Raw genomic sequence first — 22,520 nt, 5'->3', positions numbered from 1 at the left:
AGTTCGAATTGTGGAGGAAATGGGGGGAGGCCGAACGAGGATTTAAAGGAAAGGGGGGTGGGTTTTCGAAAATTTTTGAAAAAGATATGATAGAAAATGTGATTTGTAAAAGATAAGTATGATAGGAAAAAGATGTAATTTAAAATTGAAAAGATATGAAAGATATTTGAAAAAGATAGATTTGTTTTTTTAAAAAAATATTGTGAAGATTTGAAAAAGATATTGATGAGTTGAAAAGATTTGAAAAAGATAGATTTGTTTTGAAAAGAATTTGAAAAGAGGTTGAAGAAGAATTGAGAAAGATTTAATTTTAGGATTAAGATTTGTTTAATATTTTTGGAAAAGAGTTTGAAAAATGAAAGTATGGGAACATGTTTATGCAAGAAAGTATGGATGGAAATATGAAAATTTGAAAAAAAATCAAGTTGGGAACAAAAACGTCTTTCCCTCCACAATCCTGGCGTTAAACGCCCAACTAATGCATGTTTTGGGCGTTTAATGCCCCTCTGTAGCTTCTTTTGGGCGTTTTCTTGCCAGTGAGCTCCTTCTCCCTGTTTTGTATTCTGAATCCTTCTGTACCCTTGTGAACTTATACAATTGATTCTTTATCTTGAAGAATATTTATATTAAACTTGTATAATTATTATTTAAATAAAAATAGGTTTTGCTAATGGCTGGGTTGCCTCTCAACAAGCGCTTCTTTATTGTCTTTAGTTGGACCTTGCTGAGCTTTTAATCTAGCCTCAGCCTTGAGCACTCTTGCTCAACATTGCCTTCAAGATAATACTTGATTCTCTGTCCATTAACAATAAACTTCTTATTAGAATCAATGTCTTGAAGCTCCACATAGCCATATGGTGACACACTTGTAATCACATATGGTCCCCTCCACCGGTATTTCAGTTTCTCGGGGAATAGCCTGAGCCTAGAGTTAAACAGTAGAACCTTCTGTCCTGGTTCAAAGACTCTAGATGACAGCTTTCTGTCATGCCACCTTTTTGCTTTCTCTTTGTAAAGCTTGGCATTTTCAAAAGCAGTGAGTCTGAATTCCTCTAGCTCATTCAGCTGGAGCAATCTTTTTTCTCCAGCTAATCTGGCATCAAAGTTTAGGAATCTGGTTTCCCAGTAGACCTTATGCTCCAGTTCCATGGGCAGATGATAGGCATTACCATACACAAGCTGGTATGGAGAGGTCCCTATAGGAGTCTTGAATGCTGTTCTGTAAGCCCATAGAGCATCATCCAAGCTTCTCGCCCAATCCTTTCTACGGGTACTTACAGTCCGTTCCAGGATTCTTTTTAGTTCTCTATTAGAGACTTCAGCTTGCCCATTTGTCTGTGGATGATATGGAGTTGCCACCTTGTGGCTAATTCCATACCAGACCATAGCAGAATAAAGCTGTTTGTTGCAGAAGTGAGTGCCTCCATCACTAATTAGTGCTCTAGGGACACCAAACCTGCTGAAGATATGTTTCTGGAGGAACTTCAGCACTGTCTTAGTATCATTAGTAGGTGTGGCAATGGCCTCTACCCATTTGGATACATAGTCGACTGCCACCAGAATATAAGTGTTTGAGTATGATGGTGGGAAAGGCCCCATGAAGTCAATACCCCATACATCAAACAACTCAATCTCCAAGATTCCTTGTTGAGGCATGGCGTAACCATGAGGAAGATTACCAGCTCTCTGGCAACTGTCATAGTTACGTACAAACTCTCGGGAATATTTATAAAGGGTAGGCCAGTAGAAGCCACATTGGAGGACCTTGGTGGCTGTTCGCTCACCTCCAAAATGGCCTCCATATTGTGACCCATGGCAATGCCATAAGATCCTCTGTGCTTCTCCTCCAAGCACACACCTACGGATTATTCCGTTTGCACATCTCTTAAAGAGATAGGGTTCATCCCACAAGTAGTACTTTGCATCAGTAATTAATTTTTTTTGTTGCCTGTTGTACTCCTTGGGTATGAATCTTGCAGCTTTATAGTTTGCAATGTCTGCAAACCATGGTGTTTCCTGAATGGCAAACAAATGCTCATCCAGAAAGGTTTCAGAGATCTCAAAAGAGGGAAAAGACGCCCCTTCTACTGGTTCTATCCGGGACAGATGATCAGCTACTTGGTTTTCTGTCTCTTTTCTGTCTCTTATTTCTATATCAAACTCTTGCAGAAGCAACACCCATCTTATGAGCCTGGGTTTTGAATCCTGCTTTGTAAGTAGATATTTAAGAGCAGCATGGTCAGTGTACACAATCACTTTTGATCCTACTAAGTATGATCTAAACTTGTCAATGGCATAAACCACTGCAAGCAGTTCTTTTTCTGTGGTTGTGTAATTTTTCTGGGCATCATTTAAAACACGGCTAGCATAATAAATGACATGCAGAAGCTTGTTATGCCTCTGTCCCAGTACTGCACCAATGACATGGTCACTTGCATCACACATTAGTTCGAATGGTAATGTCCAGTCTGGTGCAGAAATAACTGGTGCTGTAACCAGCTTAGCTTTCAGAGTTTCAAACGCCTGCAGACACTCTGTGTCAAACACAAATGGCATGCCAGCAGCTAGCAGATTGCTCAGAGGTTTTGCAATTTTTGAAAAATCCTTTATAAACCTCCTATAGAATCCTGCATGCCCCAGAAAGCTTCTAATTGCCTTAACATTGGCAGGTGGTGGTAATTTTTCAATTACTTCCACTTTAGCTTGATCCACCTCTATTCCCTTGTTTAAAATTTTATGCCCAAGGACAATTCCTTCAGTCACCATAAAGTGACATTTTTCCCAGTTTAAAACTAGGTTGGTCTCTTGGCATCTTTTCAGAACAAGTGCTAGATAGTCAAGGCAGGAGCTGAATGAGTCTCCAAATACTGAGAAGTCATCCATGAAGACTTCTAGAAATTTCTCTACCATATCAGAGAAGATAGAGAGCATGCACCTCTGAAAGGTTGCAGGTGCATTGCACAGACCGAAAGGCATCCTTCTGTAGGCAAACACTCCAGAAGGACATGTGAATGCTGTTTTCTCTTGGTTCTGAGGATCTACTGCAATTTGGTTGTAGCCTGAATAGCCATCCAAAAAGTAATAATATTCATGACCTGCTAGTCTCTCTAGCATCTGGTCTATGAATGGTAAAGGAAAGTGATCCTTCCTGGTGGCTGTATTGAGCCTTCTGTAGTCAATACACATACGCCACCCTGTAACTGTTGTTGTAGGAACCAATTCATTTTTTTCATTATGAACCACTGTCATGCCTCCCTTCTTGGGAACAACTTGGACAGGGCTCACCCAGGGACTATCAGAAATAGGATAAATAATCCCAGCCTCCAGTAACTTTGTGACCTCTTTCTGCACCACTTCCTTCATGGCTGGATTTAGCCGCTTCTGTGGTTGAACCACTGGCTTAGCATTGTCCTCCAATAGGATTTTGTGCATGCATCTTGCGGGGCTGATGCCCTTAAGATCACTTATGGACCACCCAAGAGCTATCTTGTGTGTCCTTAGCACTTTAAGTAGTGCTTCCTCTTCCAGTGGATTTAAAACAGAGCTTATGATCACCGAAAAAGTGTTACCTTCTCCCAGAAATGCATACTTCAGGGATGGTGGTAGTGGTTTGAACTCGAGTTTAGGAGGTTTCTCCTCTTCTTGAGGAAGTTTCAGAGGCTCTTTCAATTCCTCTGAATCCTCCATATCAGGCTGAATATCTTTAAAGATGTCTTCCAGCTCTGATTCAAGACTTTCAGCCATGTTGATCTCCTCTACTAAAGAGTCAATAAGATCAACTTTTATGCAGTCTTTTGGTGTGTCTGGATGCTGCATGGCTTTGACAGCATTTAACTTAAACTCATCCTCATTGACTCTCAGGGTTACTTCCCCCTTTTGGACATCAATGAGAGTTCGTCCAGTTGCTAGGAAAGGTCTTCCTAGCATAAGAGTAGCACTCTTGTGCTCCTCCATTTCCAGCACTACAAAGTCAGTGGGAAAGGCGAATGGCCCAACCCTGACAATCATGTCTTCAATCACGCCTGATGGGTAATTAATGGAGCCATAAGCAAGTTGGAGACATATCCGGGTTGGTTTGACTTCTTCAGTTAAACCAAGCTTTCTGATAGTAGATGCAGGTATTAGGTTGATACTTGCCCCAAGATCACATAAAGCTGTCTTGGTGCAATTACTCTCTAATATGCATGGTATCATAAAACTTCTGGGATCTTTAAGCTTTTTTGGGAAGCTTTTCAGAATGACTGCACTGCATTCTTCAGTGAGGAGAACTCTTTCAGTTTCTCTCCAATCCTTCTTATGACTCAAGATCTCTTTCATGAACTTGGCATTAGAGGGTATTTTTTCAAGTGCCTCTGCAAAGGGAATCTTTATTTCAAGAGTCCTGAGATAGTCTGCAAAGTGGGCAAGTTGCTTATCATGCTCCTCTTGACAGAGTTTTTGAGGATAAGGCATTTTGGCTTTGTATTTCTCAACCTTTGTTGCTGCAGGTTTATTTCCTACAGAGGTGGTTGGAGAAGCCTTCTTAGAGGGGTTGCTATCAGCACTTGTGTGTGTCTGATCCCTCACTGGAGTTTGAACTCCAGAACTGAGCTTCCATTGGGTGTTTGACGCCAGCTCCTTGCTTGTTTCTGGCGTTTGAATGCCAGAACTGCGCGTAGGTTGGGCGTTTAACACCAACTTTGCATCCTTTTCTGGCGTTTGAACGCCAGAGTTATTCCTCTTTGGGCTCTTACTGTCCTCAGAGGGATTTTGGATAATATTTTGCTCATCCTCTGCCAGTTGTTCTTTTCTTGGCTTTCTGCTGCTCTGAAGTGAGGTATTTACTGTTTTCCCACTTCTTAATTGAACTACCTGGCATTCTTCTATTATCTGCTTTGATAACTGCTGTTTTGTCTGATTCAACTGTGCTTCCATATTTTTATTAGCATTTTTAGTGTCTTGTAGCATCTCCTTGAATTCTGCTAGCTGTTTTGTTAGAAAACACAATTGTTGATTAAGTTCAGCAACTTGTTCTGGAGGACCAAGTTCAGTAGACACTGCTTTGGCTTCTTCTTTTATGGATGACCCACTAAAATGAGCCTCTTCAATAGTTTTTCTCATGTGTATAGATCCACCAGCTGAGTGGTCTAGATATATCTGAGCTTTTTCTGTAAGCCCATAGTAGAAGATGTCTAATTGCACCTACTCTGAAAATATTTCAGAGGGGCATTTCCTTAGCATCCCTCTGTACCTCTCCCAGGCATTATAAAGGGATTCATCATCCTCTTGTTTAAAGCCTTGGATGTCCAGCCTTAGCTGTGTCATCCTTTTTGGAGGAAAATATTGATTCAGGAATTTGTCTGATAACTGTTTCCATGTTCTTATGCTTGCTGTGGGTTGGTTATTTAACCACCTTTTAGCTTGATCTTTTACAGTAAACAAAAACAGTAACAGCCTGTATACATCCTGATCTACCTCCCTGTCACGTACTGTCTCAGCAATTTGCAAGAATTGTGCCAGAAACTCAGTAGGTTTTTCCTATGGAAGACCAGAATATTGGCAGTTTTGCTGCACCATGACAATGAGCTGAGTATTTAGCTTAAAACTGCCTGCTTTGATGGGAGGTATACAGATACTACTCCCATATACAGTAGTAGTGGGATTAGCATATGACCCCAGAGTCCTTCGAAGTAGCAGCATTCGAAGTAAAGCCCACATTATAATCACAAGAATACTCAGAATATTGCTGTGAATTTTGAGTATTATTAACTCCATTTGTATTTTCAAAGCGGATAGGTGGGATAAAACTACCCACCGATGGGGTATAACCAGGAGGAAGACCATAGGGAGGCCAACCAGCGGTTAATGGAGGCTGGTACGGTGGCGTAGGGCCACATGGACAAATATTACGTCCAACATTTTTAGTTTGAATAGTTGTAACTACTATACTTTCAGTTCCAATTGCAGCCTCCGAACGTGAAGACACGTCGGCTTGTTTCACAGATACTGGTATGCTATCATTAATGGATGAACCACCATTCAATATCGATATCTCATCAGCCATGTGAATGATTTTCCCACTCCGTAATCGCATACACTATGTAATACTGGAAAAAAGGTTGTTTGACACACTTCAATTTACAAATTGTCCCACCGGGCGTGCCAATTTGTTTTGTCGATATTTAGTAAATCGATGGTGGTTCGATATCTAGTAGTCTGGGAGCGAAACCTACTCCTCTTTGCAGGTACCAGTTTTCTAAAATTGCATCAAAGCGTCTTCGATTAGACCGTGATTGGGAATAAAAATAAATTAAAATTGATCAATCAAAGAAAAGAACAAAAGGAAGGTTTTTGAAAAGAAAACATATTGAAAACAGAAAAGTTTGTGTTGAAATTAAAGGAAAGCGATAAAATGCCTTTGACTGGATCAAAAAGACTTTAAATTAAAAGTAAACAATGCAGAAATGTAAATTGGACAAAGATGAAGATAAAGAATACTTGGAAAATAAATTTACTTAAAACATAAAGTTTTACAGAAAGATAAACTGAAAGAATGAAAAGATGGGAGGAACCCTACAGAAAAGTTATTCGATTGCAGACTCAGGAATTTGCTGGGATGTGAGTGTGCTTGAGTGTTTTCTAAGTAAAAGTTCCAACCCTTATTCCCTAACACTTCCTAGTATTTATAGACTAATCTTACATAACTCACAATTAATTTACAATTAATTACAATTAAATACAAAATTACAAATTTGAAATGCAATCCCTCTTGGTAACCGTTCCCGCCGCGTGATTGTAGATATTCCTCATGATTTCCTCGTGTAATAGAAGCCACTAACTTTCCCACTTCTATAACTATTCGACCAGCTCATCAAAGACCTTACTCAATTTCTCAAATTGAATCTCCTATTCGATCAGGCCTACTCGATTAACAAAATAATCGAAATTCAAATTAGCGCCAATTACATCCAACCTCATGCTCATGTGTATATCTTCTCAAAAGACCATACCTCACTCATTCCAAATCAATTCACTCTTATCGAAAATATTTTTCCGTCAACACTCCCCTCATAGTGAGGAGAGGCTATTCTCTACTACGCACTCCATTTCCTAATTTGTTACCGTCTTTATCTAGGCAGGCTTCCTCTTATTGCGGGTCGGAATAGTTTTTTTTATTCTGAAGTGGCCCATTTCCATTTTCTACTTTACTTCCTTTTTCCGATCAATGTTCTTTTGTTCAACTAGTCCAATATCATTTAGACCCAAAGTTAGAGAGCTATTAACACGTAACACCCCTCCCCTTCTCTTCCTTTATTTTCTTTTGGATAAATATATAAGCGTTGTCTTTTTTTTATATATCAATAAAAGTTCGGTGAAGAAAGAAAAACATATCTATTTGTTTAACAAATAGTCTGTAACAATGAAAAAAAGAAAAAACTATTTAATTTTACAATAATACTAGAAATATAATATTTAAAATTATTTTATATAATATAACATTCATATTTTTATATACATAATATTTATAATTACATATTTATTATATTTAAAATCACACAATTATTTTAGCAATAATTAATAAATATTAAATAAGATATTTTTTTGATATTTAAATAAGACAATTTTAGACTATTTTTCAGTCTTTTAGATATGATTGTTAATTTTAATACAATAATTCAGTTTTTTTATATGTGGGCTTTTATTTTAGACAAGAGTAAAATATCATTTTTGTCCCTAATATTGGGATAAGTCTCAAAGTTGTCCCTAACGTTTCAGTCGTCCTATTTAAGTCCCTAACGTTTCAAAACTGACTCAATGTTGTTCTGCCGTTAGGGATCCGTTAACAGAATTGACGGCGGGACAAAATTGAGACGATTTTGAAACGTTAGGGACTTAAATAGGACGAAAACGTTGGGGACAAAAATGATACATAGAAATAAATTTTAATTTTATCCTTCAATAATATCAATTTTTTACTATACATAGTATTCAATTATTTTTAATCACATCTAAGTAAATTACACTTAATCATATTACTTTCATTTTAAATAAATTAATCTTTTTTATAATTTTACCCTTAAAGATTTTTAGTTATCATGAAATGTTTATAGAATGACTAGTATATAAACTTGCAGAAAAGAAAAAAAATAATATATACAATAAAATATAAATTATACCTTTTGTCTCTAATGTATCAAAATTCTTTAAAATTATAAAAAAATAAATTTATTTAAAATAAAAGTAATGTGATTAAGTGTAATTTAATTTATTTAGATGTAATTAAAAATAATTAAATACTATGTACAGTAAAAATTTAATATTATTGAAAGATAAAATTAAATTAAAATTTATTTTTATGTCTCGTTTTTGTTCCTAACATTTTCGTCCTATCTAAGTCCCTAACGTTTTAAAATCGTCTCAATTTTGTCCCGTCGTCAATTCTGTTAACGGATCCCTAACGGCAAGACAACATTGAGTCAATTTTAAAACGTTAAGGACTTAAATAGGACGATTGAAACGTTAGAGACAACTTTGAGACTTACCCCAAACGTTAGAGACAAAATCGATACTTTACTCTTTTAGACAAATATTTTGAAATGGAAAGAATAACAAATAGCAAATTATCATTTTATAATAGGGAACAATCAATTTAAAAAGCCTAACTCTCAATTATAGTACTCTTTTTCTTAAAAAAAATGATGTTCACTTGTTAGTCATTCAATGTTAATAAAAGATCGTGAAAGAAAAAATAATACAATTTTTTTTTTTGGTATAAAAAAAAATACAATTTATTAGGGAAGGGATCGGATATCATTGTTTATTGGTTAAACTTGTTTAGGAAAAAAAAAAAAAACCGAGAAGAAAAACCATAAGTCAAGTTCACCAGCAATATATTAGACTAACTTTAAAATTATGATGCCTTATAAATGAAGCCTTAAATTTATGCTACTCAAGATGAATGAATTATGATGCATGATGATTTTAGGTAAGAAAATTGCTATTGTCAACTCAATTTGTTCGGTTTGGTGTATGGTAATAACTTGTGATCATGTATAATATAGACCGAATAATCGACATATATATACTTGAAACATCCTTGTAACATAAGGTTTTGATCAACAATCCTTTCATATATAAAAGTTCTTTGCGTTATTATTCAAGATAATGATTTAAAAATAAATATCAAATATTGTTAATTTGTTACTATAGAATGTATAACGAGAAGTGCTTATTTAAAAAATAAGAATACGATAAAATTATAATGATGAAATGAATATAATATCAAACAAAATAAATATAAAATTAATTCGAGATATATTTAGATATTATATCAAGGTTTGAAAACTGAATCGATTATCAAACCGTTTTAATTACTAATTTAATAATTTATTAGTTTAACTGGTTCGACCGTAGTTTAATCAAAAAAATCGTTTTATAATAAAATAATAAAAAAATATAAATAAACCCCTTAAAACATAAATCAATAGTATCAATCTCATTTAAATACAAACTATAAATATCTCTACAGAGAAAATAAAATACAGGCATACCTGTCCTATTGAAACAATGATAGACTTCTTCATCAATTCAAGAAAAACAGAACATCGAAAATCATCAAGATAACAGGCTTCTGATGATTCCTTTCATTTGCAACTTGTTTGCTGGATTTTGAAGAATGGTCCTTTCCCCCTACAGTATCATACACAACTAGATTTTCAATTTGAACATAATTTTTTATCTTTTTCAATAGCATGGATATCTTTTGAACTGAGCAAGAACTAGCTCAACCTTGATTCATAGGTAGAATTAAACATGATGCAAATATATGCAAACCTGCTCTTTAACTTCATCGTTTTTGTGCATTAATATAATACCATATATGATGATATTATTTTAGGGTTTGTTTGGGTGAATTTTAAAAAAAAGATCTTTTTTTGAGTTATTTTTTTTAAAAAATCTTATGAAAAAGTAAAAATAATTTTATGTTTGGATATCTCATGTAAAAATATCTTTTTATCTATCAATTATGTTTGGGTATAATAATATAAAAATATTTTTTTGTGTATTTATTATATGAAAAACATCTTTTTTTTAAGGAAAAAAATCTTTTAAAAAAGATGTAAATTACAGCTTCTCAAAAAAAATATATTTTTTTTAATTTTTCTAGTGCTTTTACTTTTACTACTAGAAATTTGCCAAACACGTTAAAAAATAAAAAAGATATTTTTTTTAAAAAAAGATATTTTTTTATCAAAATAATAGCGCCAAACAAGCACTTAATCAAAAGGCTCTCGAACCTTTATTTTAATGTGTTACTAATTATTATTATTTTATATAGTCTAAGCTTCACACCTCCTCAGTTTCGAACAACTTAGTCATAATTTGGTCCCACTCAAGAACTTGCAAAAGATTAAACCTCTCTCTCTCAAAATTGATGGATTATTTGGGAAAAAAAATAAATTGAATTAAAGGGATAAAAGCATGATTCAAGTCTCAACAACAATTATAGTTAAAAAAAAAATACCTAGAACTAGATGTTAGAGCAGAGCAGATTAGCAGCAAGAAGGGGAGACGGGGATAGGGCACGACTAAAGAATTGACGCAGTGGAACAGAGTTGGCGCCGACGGGACAATGGCTGCGCGACGGAGGCAGAAGACGAGACCGGCTATAGTGGTTTCGAAGCTCAAACATGGCTGCACGATGGAGGGGAACCACGTTGCGACGGTGGCTTCGAAGCTCTAAGCTGCGACGGCGGCGGTGGCTTGCCAGTGGCTGGACGAAAGTGAGGGAGGAGCTCAATCACGATGAGAGAAAGGGTGATGGCCTGATGGGAGTGCTGCACGTGTTTGCCGTTTTGGAGAGTTAGGGTTGGGTCGACGTTGGGTAATTGGGTAGGGTTCCTCAACCCAAACGGTGGCGTTTTGGTGAAATTCAGAAAACCGGCCGAGTCGCGATTCGGTTTGACCGACCGATTTTCGGCCGGTTCGATGGGTCAATGACGATTTTCTAATTCTCTGATTTTGACATCTGTCCGAACCGTTTTTTTCATCGGTTTGTAATTTGACCGGTTTGACCTGCCAGTTTGAACCGGTTTTCAGAACCTTGTATTATATTAATATATACTATCTCTTAAATATATTTTAACATTTTTTTTCAATACAATATATATATGTTACGTTTTGTATTTATTTTTTTATTTAAAATAAATTATATTAAAATAAGTATATTTATTTATTTACATACTAACATAATAATAATATGTTCTATATTTATTAAAGTTTATTAATATTTTTTAATTTTTATTTAATTAAGAATTTAGCTATCATGTACTATAGTATACTATAGGTATTTGAATGGATAAATGTGAAGTAGTAGAGACAAGCAGCCGACATACATAAAGGGCGGGTTTTCCTGCCTTAAATGGATAAATATAGTATTTACAAAAAAATTCGAACGGTCAACTCAAAAGAATCAAAGGATACGGGAATTAGGATTAAGTGTGTCATACTTAGAAAAGTGGCAAGGCTACCCATTATGTAGTGTCATTGCAGCTCTTAAATATATATGAAAAGTTTGTTACTAGTCTTTCACTAACTCATAGTATAAATATATCTTTCTGAAAGCGTCTCTGGTGTGCCAGTGTACAACACTGGAAGACCAGTACACCACGTACGAATAGGTAGCACGAATGTCATTTTTCGTGGAGTGATGGTTGGAATGACCAACGTACCCAGAGGTACCGTAAAAAAGACGTAATCGGACAACTTCGCGATTGGAAAAAAAATGCTCAGCAGCTGGCTTATTATTCAAAGATGAAAGCCAAGCGGCTTGAAACATACACTATTATAGATTTATAGTTCCTATCCATATGAACAGTGAACAGAACACACATGGAGAGGGGAGGGCGTGTACATAGTGGACCAGAAGATCATCAATCTTCATCCCATAAATAGAGATAGTTCTATATCATTTACAGCCATCGCAAGCATGCATAGATGGAGAGAAGGCAAGTATGAACTCCATGGAAATTAGGATAAAAGCGCAACCAAGAAGGAAATCAAATTGAAGGAGAGACCCCATTGTAGCTGTATGGCTTGTTCCATCCTAGTGCAACACATGGAGCACATCATACATTAATAACACGATAGAGGGATCTTTTCAGAGAGTGGGAATGGAGGAGAATTTGGATGTAAGTTGCAGAGCAGAAAAAATATTTGAAGGAACAAGAAGTCGTAGCGATGAGCGTGCGAAGTAGAGGAGATGGGAAGGGGTGAGAGCGGCGCAACGAAGCAAGGCGGCCATGGACGGCGGCATTCTGGTGGCCTGAAGAACCATGTTTAAGTTAGGAGCAGAAAGAGAATCTGGGTTTGGGGCGGTTCGGTTGTTGGGTTCGGGTAGCATTAAAGGGCTTAGTCCAAGATAAGAAAAAATATCAGAACACAAATGTCAAAGTACAAACTAGATACCTCTCTGCATTTGATGGTTAACTTCAGGCGAGGAAGATGTTCACTATGCAATTTGGGCGAGGAAGAAGATACACTATTAGTATTTACATTTGTTTTTGGTGAATCTATTAGTGCTTACGTTGTGTGAAGTGTGTTGGTGTTAGCTTGAGTCCCGATTGGGTTCTTGGTTCGGGTAGGCCCAAATCCAGAAAATATACAAACTAAAAAAAATTTCACATTGTATTATTTGATCTCTCCTTCACATGCGTTATTTATTCCCTTATTTTCTTTTTTAATTTCAAATAGTGCTTTTCTTTTTTTTTTCTTTTTACGAATTCAAGAAGTCACGTGCTCTTTTGTTTTTCAAAACAAATATCACTTTAGAGTTTAGACAAATATAAATATATTTTAAAAAATAATAATTTAAATATAATTAATATTTAAATATATTATTTTTAGATGTGTCAATTTGTAATAAATAAATAAATAAAGCTGAAAAAAGATTATCTAATAATACAACATTTATTATTATTATTATTATTATTATTATTATTATTATTATTATTATTATTATTATTAAAAGATGCACTAATAACAAGAGTGAACATTTTTTATTATTTAAAAATCTGAATTTTGGAGGCCAATATAATGCCTGTTGGGCCCATTATCACATTAGCTTGGCTTATTCTTTCTTCAAGTCACTTTACCCACTGCAGGAAACTAGCTTCAGACCACCTTTGAACAACTACAGCATATAAAATACTTGTAAACTTGAGAACTAATAGCGGAGTTGTATACCTTCTATGCACCTCTTTCACTGCACGTTCACATGACTTATCTTCTATTCTATCTGAATCACTTGAATATTTTATATTAAATCTGAATGTCTCATAATAATGGTACTTTGAAACATCCAAAAAAGTAACTGACATACGTGAAATGTTTCCTATCTTTCTATATATAAACCCAATAATTAATAATAGTCTCTCATTTTTTACATCTGTTGTCTATTTTTCTCACTATTCAATTCTCTTAATCTTTCTCTGTTTTTTCTGTTCATTCATCTCTCTTGCTTACACGACAATCTTTTTGTTTTCTTCTATCTTAAATACTTTGTTAGGTATCAAGAGCCAATATGATCCATGGCTGATGATATTGAAACTGTTGAAAATAATGAGAATCAAGTTGTTGCAACAACTCCAACTCAAAATATAAATCTTGCTATTTAAAATCCAAATAAACCATTTGCATTATTATTAGCAAACAAGCTTAGTAAAGATAATTTTTTGACATGGTGCGAACTTGTTATGCATATAATCTGTGGGAAAAAAATAGAGAAACATCTTGATCGAGAAAAGATTCCATCAATCTATACATTTACAAAAGATCAAATTTCAAGTACTGAACCTAAGAAATATAAGGAATGACACATTGATTGTAAACCCCACGAAATAAATAAATAATTAGTTAATACATTAATTATTAATAAAAAAATTAGAAATTTCAATTTTTATAGTTTAGAGAAGTAGAAACATTTAAAATACGAATCTGACACTAATTTTAAAGATTTTGGTATAAAATTAGGCTAACAGACCAAACCAATTAGACCGGACCCAAAATGGGTCCAGAGCCCAAAATGGGTCTAACACCCAACCGATTCACTCTCTTATAAGTGGCTTCAGCCACTTCTCCGTTAATGAAAGGGAATTTTCGCTACTGAATGAAGACAGGTAAGAAAGGGGCACTACAAGAAAACCAGGATTTTGCTACGCTTTTAAAGCGTGGCGAAAAGTGGGAAAAAGCGTAGCGATAGCTTTTCGCCACGCTTTTTGAGCAACCGGCACGCTTTTGAAAGGGTCACAACTGTTAGCGTGCCGGTTGCTCTATCGCCACGCTTTTAGTGACCTATGGCCACGTTTTTTTTGTCGCCACGCTTTTATCTATTGCCACGCTTTTAAACGTGGCCATATGCGAGAGGATATGGCTACGCTTTTAAAGGGTGCCAATAACTAGAGATACGGCTACGCTTTTAAAGTGTAGCAAAGTCGTGAGATATGGCTACGCTTTTAAAGCGTGCCAATAGCTAGAAATATGGCTACGCTTTTAAAGCGTGCTAATAGCTAATCACCGTTAACTTCTTTCGCCCATAACTTTCAATCCAGAGCTTCGATTAACGAGCCATCAGCGGTAACACGTTCGTCTCAGAATTCTCTTCAATTCTAACTGAACAAAGTGGTAAAAGAATTTGCTTTTCTTGCCCAGATTTTTTCCTCCTCAATTTCATGGATTTTGAGTTTGGGTATTAAGGAGTTGAATGATTTTAATAGTTTAGGTGAACTCTAGTAGCCGATAATCACTGGATTTTGTCCAATTGATCTGTGGGTAAGGTAAAGAACTGTTGAACCCTTGTGAATTATTGAATTAGTGAACCCTTGTGAATTATTGAATTAGTGAACCCTTTGATGATTATATTGATATTGTGTGAATTGGATTGTGTTCTTATTGATTTGGAGTTCAATTTGGCAGTTTAGAATGAAATCCAGGTAATTAGGTTTGAGGAATTGACAATTGGAAGCTTGGAGCTTGTGAAAGGAGAGGTTTTTAAAGTGTTCCGAGCTTAGAGAGGAATCGGCCAAGGTATGATTTTGGTTTTTCGTAGTTAATATTTATGTCACGTGAAAACTTAGGCTAGAAGACCTCAAGATAGGAATGAATTGAACGAATTATTGATAGATTGTGTATATGGTATATGATGTGTGTATAAAGGATGAATGGATTTGTATGTGTTGGATTATGTATTTGAAAAGTAATAAAAATAATGAAGATTGTTTATGTGTTGAGGATTGATGGTAAGTTTGTGAAATTAAATTGAATGAATTGGTTGAGAGATGTGTGATTCGATTTTGTAAACGATTTGTTATTGGAGTTGGTTAGTTTTGAAAAAAAATTTAATATTGAAAATGGTTTGATTTTGAAATGATTTGATACTAGGAATGATCTAAATGACTTAGAGGTGTTTGATTTGGTAGTTGGGACCCTTAAAGGGTGGCAAAAGTTTGAGTTTTAGAGGGGATGCTGCCAAAATTTCTATAAAATTTGAAGATTTGATTTGAAGTATTATGTTTAAAGAGAAAAGAGATCATTATGTGGCTTGTATATTTTAAGACTAATTGTTGACCCTCTGATATGTTGAGAATTGTGATTGAAGTTGAGATAAGTAAATATTGAGATTATAATGGATGAGGTGATGATAGTGATAATGAGAATAATGATGAATTTGAGATTTAATGAGATATGAGTTAATAAATGATGATGACATTGAGAATGATGAATTAAAATTCTATTTGGCTTGAATAATTGGGACATTGTTGACCCTCTGTCGCAAGATGTGACCGAGAACTTTAACTTTTCGGGTTCACCCATGGGAATGCATATATATGAATTTGAGCTTGGGTTATCTCACCCATGGATAAATTGGGCTTGTAATTTTTCCATAGATATTATTGAGTTTAGGGATGCACGCATAGAGGGACTATCCTATAGTTAGTTACCAGTGTAAGAACCGCGACTAATTAACCGTTTAATTAAATAATTAAATTGTCCAAAATAGGTTCCAAAAATTTAGAATGTTAATTATTAGAACATTTAAATATGATTTTTGGTCTCAGTAGATTTTTCTGAGTTGGAAAATGTAATTTTCTACGAAAAATCGCATAAAAACAGTAGAAAACCTTAGGAGAACATTTAGAATTAAAAACCAGGCACTAATTTTAAAGAGTTGGGCCAAACGGGCCAAAAACACTAACGAGTTAGATCGGGCATAAGTTGGGCTCAAGTCCAACATATAAAAAGTCACTTAAGTGACAAATTCACTCACCGTAAGCACTAGAAGGCTGAAGCGACGTGAATTGAGAGAGAAGTGAGCAAGGGTTTCACAAACACTATTCACTTCCTCACTCTTTCACTTATAACTCGAGCTACGGTGCTCCGATTCGCGTGTCGTCGGTGGCTGCGCAAAGCTCTCGCCGAGCCTGTCACTTCTAGCTAGGTATTATGGTAAGCTTCTCGAAAATCTCTGACCAGCTCTTCCTTCTATAATAGATTTGAATTTTGGCTATGGTGAATGAGTAGTTCTTGTGATTTTGATTAATTAGGTACAACCTAGCACCGGGTAATTAGTGGGTTTCGTCCCAACCCACATTAGGCAAGGTAAGAAATCCCAAATCACTTGTGGTTTTATGTATATATGGAAACCTAAGTATTGATTTTACGAATGAATTGTGTATAGCTTGATTTTGTGATATTGGGAGCATTGGATTTGAGTTGGTGATTTATTGGTGGTTGAAAGCTTGTTTGGGCTCAAATTTGGTGTATAGCACATATTGGGAATCGACCAAGGTATGATTTCGGTTTCCTCTATGTAATATGTAATATTTTTGGACACTTAGGCTAGTGGACTATAGGAGAGATTTAAATGGTTGATAGTGGATTTATGTTATTGATGCTTGTGATGATTTTGATGAATTATAATGATAATTGTTGATGTTGGAATGAATGATGATAACTATGTGAAATATGATGAGATATGATGAATTATGTTGGTGAAGAGTTAAATTGTGTAAGATTGGAAAGGTTGAAATCTTGATTTAGAACTTGTAGAGTTTTGTTGAATTATGTTGGAAAAAATTGAATGAAATATGGTTGAATTGATGGAGGAAGTCAATTTGGTAAGTGGGGAGACATATGGTTGTGATGGTGGACATGAATGGTAAGAATTGATGTGCAATAAAATGTTTATGAAATTGTTTTGGTTAAGGAGTTTGGAAAATTTGAGAACCTTGCTGATTTTGTGAAAACCTTGTTTTACCGAACTTTGACAGATTATAACCTAAGCTGCAATTTTTGAAATTGGTTGAAATTTACTTTAAATTAAAGGTTGTTTTAAGAGCTTTAAATTGATATAGAGTTTGATGAAAATAGATTTTTGTAGAGGAAGTTATGAACGTTTAAATTTTGGTGTTTAAAACTGAATTCTGCAAACAAGCATGCTATGCATATCGAACAGATATCCTAAATAGAACAGATATCCCTCAGGCTCACGAGGACAAACCGCTTTGATACCACTAAATGTAACACCCCGTTAGCCAAAGCCTTACCTAGCGCCGTAAAGCGAAGGATAACAAAGTGTCACGACAGTTCTAAGGCTCGTATAATATATATATATATATATATATATATATATATATATATATATATATATATATATATATATATATATATATATATATATATATATATATATATATATAAAGGAATATATAAAGGAATAGTAATACTAGAAGCCCGATGAAGGAATAAAAGCTCAAATTGCATAAAGCAGAATTACGTAACACGAAGCGTTCATACACGATAACTAAACGCGTAGGTTCAAATAGAATAAGATATAATATATAAAACCTTGTAGATAGCTCTAGGATACACAAGGTAATAATTTAAGTAAACAAGATATATATATATATATATATATATATATATATATATATATATATATATATATATATAAGTATAAAATACCAAAAAGAGGACTAGTCACAGCCTGCGGAGTTTAGGCCGGCTAATCAAACCGAATACAATAGAGTTTTGAAGTTTAAAACAGCAACAAGCTATCTCTCAAAGTTTTTCAGAAATAAATCCTCTAAGGCAACAACATTAAATATATAAAAGGTGAGAGTACTACAACAAAAGTAAAGTGAAATAAAACTTAAGGAAGATCATACTCCGCTCTGTCACCACATCCGCAAACTCACCGTGGTGGGTTGTGACCTGCATCTGAAAAATAACAACAAAGTATGGAATGAGAACTGGAGGTTCTCAGTATGGTAACAGTGCCCAGTAATGTAAGATGTCAGACCCCGGGACGCCAGAGGCAATCCTAGAGCTTCATACCAAACAGATATCTAAGCTTAGCAAAATAAATAAGGTAAACCATAAACAATAAACAAGGTTATCTAAACTTAGGGGATTTCTAATTAGTACTAATCACACCGCTGTATCCTACAGCCTTCGCCAACCTAGCCTTCGTGCAATCCCATCGCCACCGCCTGTCGAACCTCCTCAATCCCAGTAGAAAACACAAGTAAGGCAGACAAGTAAAGCACAAGCAAAGTACATATACAGCAAATAGAACATTTAGCAATTAAACATGTGATTCATTTAGGCATAACAGAAATTAAGCAAAGCAAACAAACAGGTTTGATGAATGCCTTTCCTATTGGCTCATGATAACACTTGTCGGTTCATAAATGCCAACCCGACACATCCTTTTGAATGTAGCTTTTCTGCCGCTCCCACGAATATAGTGTCAGGCACACTCTATTGATCCACGGATATAGTGCCGGGCACACTCGCATGAGTAACCCAATGATATAGTTCCTGGCACACTCTTACAGTAGAAAAGATTATTAATCATAATTCAATCCCAGGGATATAGTGCCCTGCACACTAATGTACTTGACCCAAGGATATAGTGCCTGGCACACTCACAACATTCAACAAGTTCATCATTCATTTCCATTTTCTCAACTCATCATAACCATCACCGGTTTCCAATTTCTCAAATTCATCATAAGCATTCCCATTTTTCAAAAATCTCTTCAACCATATACTTCACAACTCAACAGTCACCAGTTCAAACTAGAAATTACGCAAACCTTCCAAAACCTATGTCACCGGCTCTAAACTCATAACTAATTACACCTTTTTATTCACTTGTTACTTCTCCCTTGATTCTAGACCCTTAAACTGGCAAAAAGGTTTTAAACAAGTGTTACGGGAGTTTGCAAGCTTGCTGAGAAGGTAAAATAGTTAAAAACAAGATTTTCTTTGAAAAACAGGGCAGTGTGCGTACGCATAGGGTTGTGCGTACACACGCCTAGAAGAGTTACCCCAGCTTGTGTGTGCACACGATGTTGTGTGTACGCACAACTTGCAAAATTCGTAGGGTGTGTGTGTGCACTGATGAGCGGATAATTTATACGCTTTTTGGCATTATTTTTACATAGTTTTCAGTATGATTTAGTTAGTTTTTAGTATATTTTTATTAGTTTTTAAATAAAAATCACATTTCTGGACCTTACTATGCGTTTGTGTGTTTTTCTATGATTTCAGGTAATTTCTGGCTGAAATTGAGGGACTTGAGCAAAAATCATATTCAGAGGCTGAAGAAGGACTGCAGATGCTGTTGGATTCTGACCTCCCTACACTCAAAGTGGATTTTCTAGAGCTACAGAAGTCCAAATTGCGTGCTCTTAATTGCGTTGGAAAGTAGACATCCAGGGCTTTCCAGAAATATATAATATTTTATACTTTGCTCGAGTTTAGATGACGTAAACTGGCATTCAACGCCAGCTCTCTGCTCTATTCTGGAGTTAAACGCCAGAAACAGGTTGCAAAGCAGAGTTAAACACCAGAAATAGGTTACAAACTAGCGTTTAACTCCAAGGAAGACCTCTACACGTGAAAGCTTCAATGCTCAGTCCAAGCACACACCAAGTGGGCCCGGAAGTAAATTTCTGCATCATTTACTCATTTCTGTAACCCTAGTAACTAGTTTAGTATAAATAGAACTTTTTACTATCATCTTTATTTTTATCTTTTGATCATTTTTAGATCTCTATACCTCTATGGGAGGCTGGCCATTCGGCCATGTCTACCCTATTTTCACTTATGTATTTTCAACGGTAGAGTTTCTACACACCATAGATTAAGGTGTGGAGCTCTGCTGTTCCTCATGAATTAATGCAAAGTACTATTGTTTTTCTATTCAATTCGAGCCTATTTCTTCTCTAAGATATTCATTCGCACACAAGAACATGATGAATGTGATGATTATGTGACGCTCATCATCATTCTCACTTATGAACACGTGCCTGACAACCACTCCCGTTCTACATGAAAACAAGCTTGAATGTGTATCTCTTAGCCTTCTGATCGTGAGATCAGAGTCTTCGTGGTATAGGCTAGAATTATTGGCGGACATTCTTGAGATCTGGAAAGTCTAAACCTTGTCTGTGGTATTCTGAGTAGGATCTGGGAAGGGATGGCTGTGACGAGTTTCAAACTCGCGAGTGCTGGGCGTAGTAACAGACGCAAAAGGATTAATAAATCCTATTCCAGTATGATCGAGAACCGACAGATGATTAGCCGTGCGGTGACAGCGCATTTTGGACCATTTTCACTGAGAGGACGGGATGTAGCCATTGACAACGGTGATGCCCTACATAAAGCTTGCCATGGAAAGGAGTAGGAATGATTGGATGAAGACAGCAGGAAGCAGAGGTTCAGGAGGAACAAAAGCATCTCTATACGCTTATCTGAAATTCTCACCAATGAATTACATAAGTATTTCTATCCTATTTTATATTTTAATTATATTTTAATTATCAATTCACCATAACCATTTGAATCCGCCTGACTAAGATTTACAAGGTGACCATAGCTTGCTTCAAGCCGACAATCTCCGTGAGATCGACCCTTACTCACGTAAGGTTTATTACTTGTACGACCCAGTGCACTTGTTGGTTAGTTGTGCAAAGTTGTGACAAAGAACTAAGATTATGAACGTGCGTATAAAGTTTTCAACGCCATTACCAAGGAATGAACGATCACGATTTCCCACACCACGCACCAGAGTGTGCTAGCGCTTTCAACCGAATGCATCTCCCTGTGTGTGCGTGCGCACCAGTGTGTGCGTACGCACGTTTTCTAAATTTTACAGGGTGTGCGTGCGCACAAGGGTGTGCGAACGCATAGGTCAAAGCATAGCCACTGTTCAGAGCATGCGCACAGCAATCTGCGTGCACACACAAACCAGAATTCACAAATTCTGCAACATCACAGAATTTAGATTCTGGTCACCAACTTCCAACGATCATATTTTTTTTACAAAATTCCAATTTCTATGAAAACTATACCATTTTAAAAATCTTTGAATTATCTTTAATTTGATACAAAATTTAGTCAATTTTAAAAACCGTAGCTCAATCAAAGTTTACCAAAAAATCCATTTTTACCAAAAATTTCTAAACCTCAAGTTTATCAAATTCTCAATCCAAAACCAACTCAATCACATTTCAACCATACCAAAACAACCCAAAATTCATACCAAATACTTCTTCAATCATTTTCTCAATCACACAATATTTTAAACCATTCAACAATTCTAAATCCAACCTAATTCACATTTCTCAATTTCCATTAACCTCATTAATATCAATAATACCACTCACCATTCCCATCAATCATCATTGTTACGTATTTCCAAACTTCCATCCAAATAGACACATTATCATCAATTCATCATCATCAATACTCATAATCATTATCAATCATAATTACACCAGCATTCATCATATTATCATCAAAATCATTCTTTCCCACATACAACTCATTCAACCTTCATCATCATCATCATCAATCATAATATTCACATAGAATTAATCATACACCCACATCATTCAATCCTATCTTAAAGGCCACTAGTCTAAGTGTCCAGAGATATTACATATTACGTAGAGGAAACCAAAATCATACCTTGGCCAATTTTCAATATGTTCAAAACACCAAAACTTGGATTCCACAAGCTTCCAAAAAGCCAAGGCAACTCCAACAAGAACCAAAGCTCAAACTTACCCAACGAGATTAGGGATAAAATCTAATAATTATCTGCTACTAGAGATTACCAGCAAAGCCTAAATAGAAATGAAGAGCTTGACAAGAGCTTCAGATGGCCACAAACGTCTCGTCAATTGAAGCTCTGTAGCTCAAGTTATGGCTCCTGAAAGGTGATGATGAATAGTAACCAAGCCAAACCCTCTTCCCTCTTTCAATTCCACGAGATTTCCCTATCTTTGAGCTAAAAGTGGCTGTTTTACCACTTAAATGGAGTTTATATATGTTGGACTTGGGCCCAACATGGGCCTGGTCCAACCCGTTAACATTTTTAGCCCGTTTAACCCACTTTGGACCAAAACCTTTAAGATTAGTGCCCGATTTTCGATTCTAAATTATTTTTTTCTTTTCAAAATAATAAATTA

This window comes from Arachis hypogaea, chromosome 18, assembly GCF_003086295.3.
Source record: "Arachis hypogaea cultivar Tifrunner chromosome 18, arahy.Tifrunner.gnm2.J5K5, whole genome shotgun sequence".
Classification (NCBI taxonomy): domain Eukaryota; kingdom Viridiplantae; phylum Streptophyta; class Magnoliopsida; order Fabales; family Fabaceae; genus Arachis; species Arachis hypogaea.
This window is presented reverse-complemented; position numbering follows the sequence as displayed.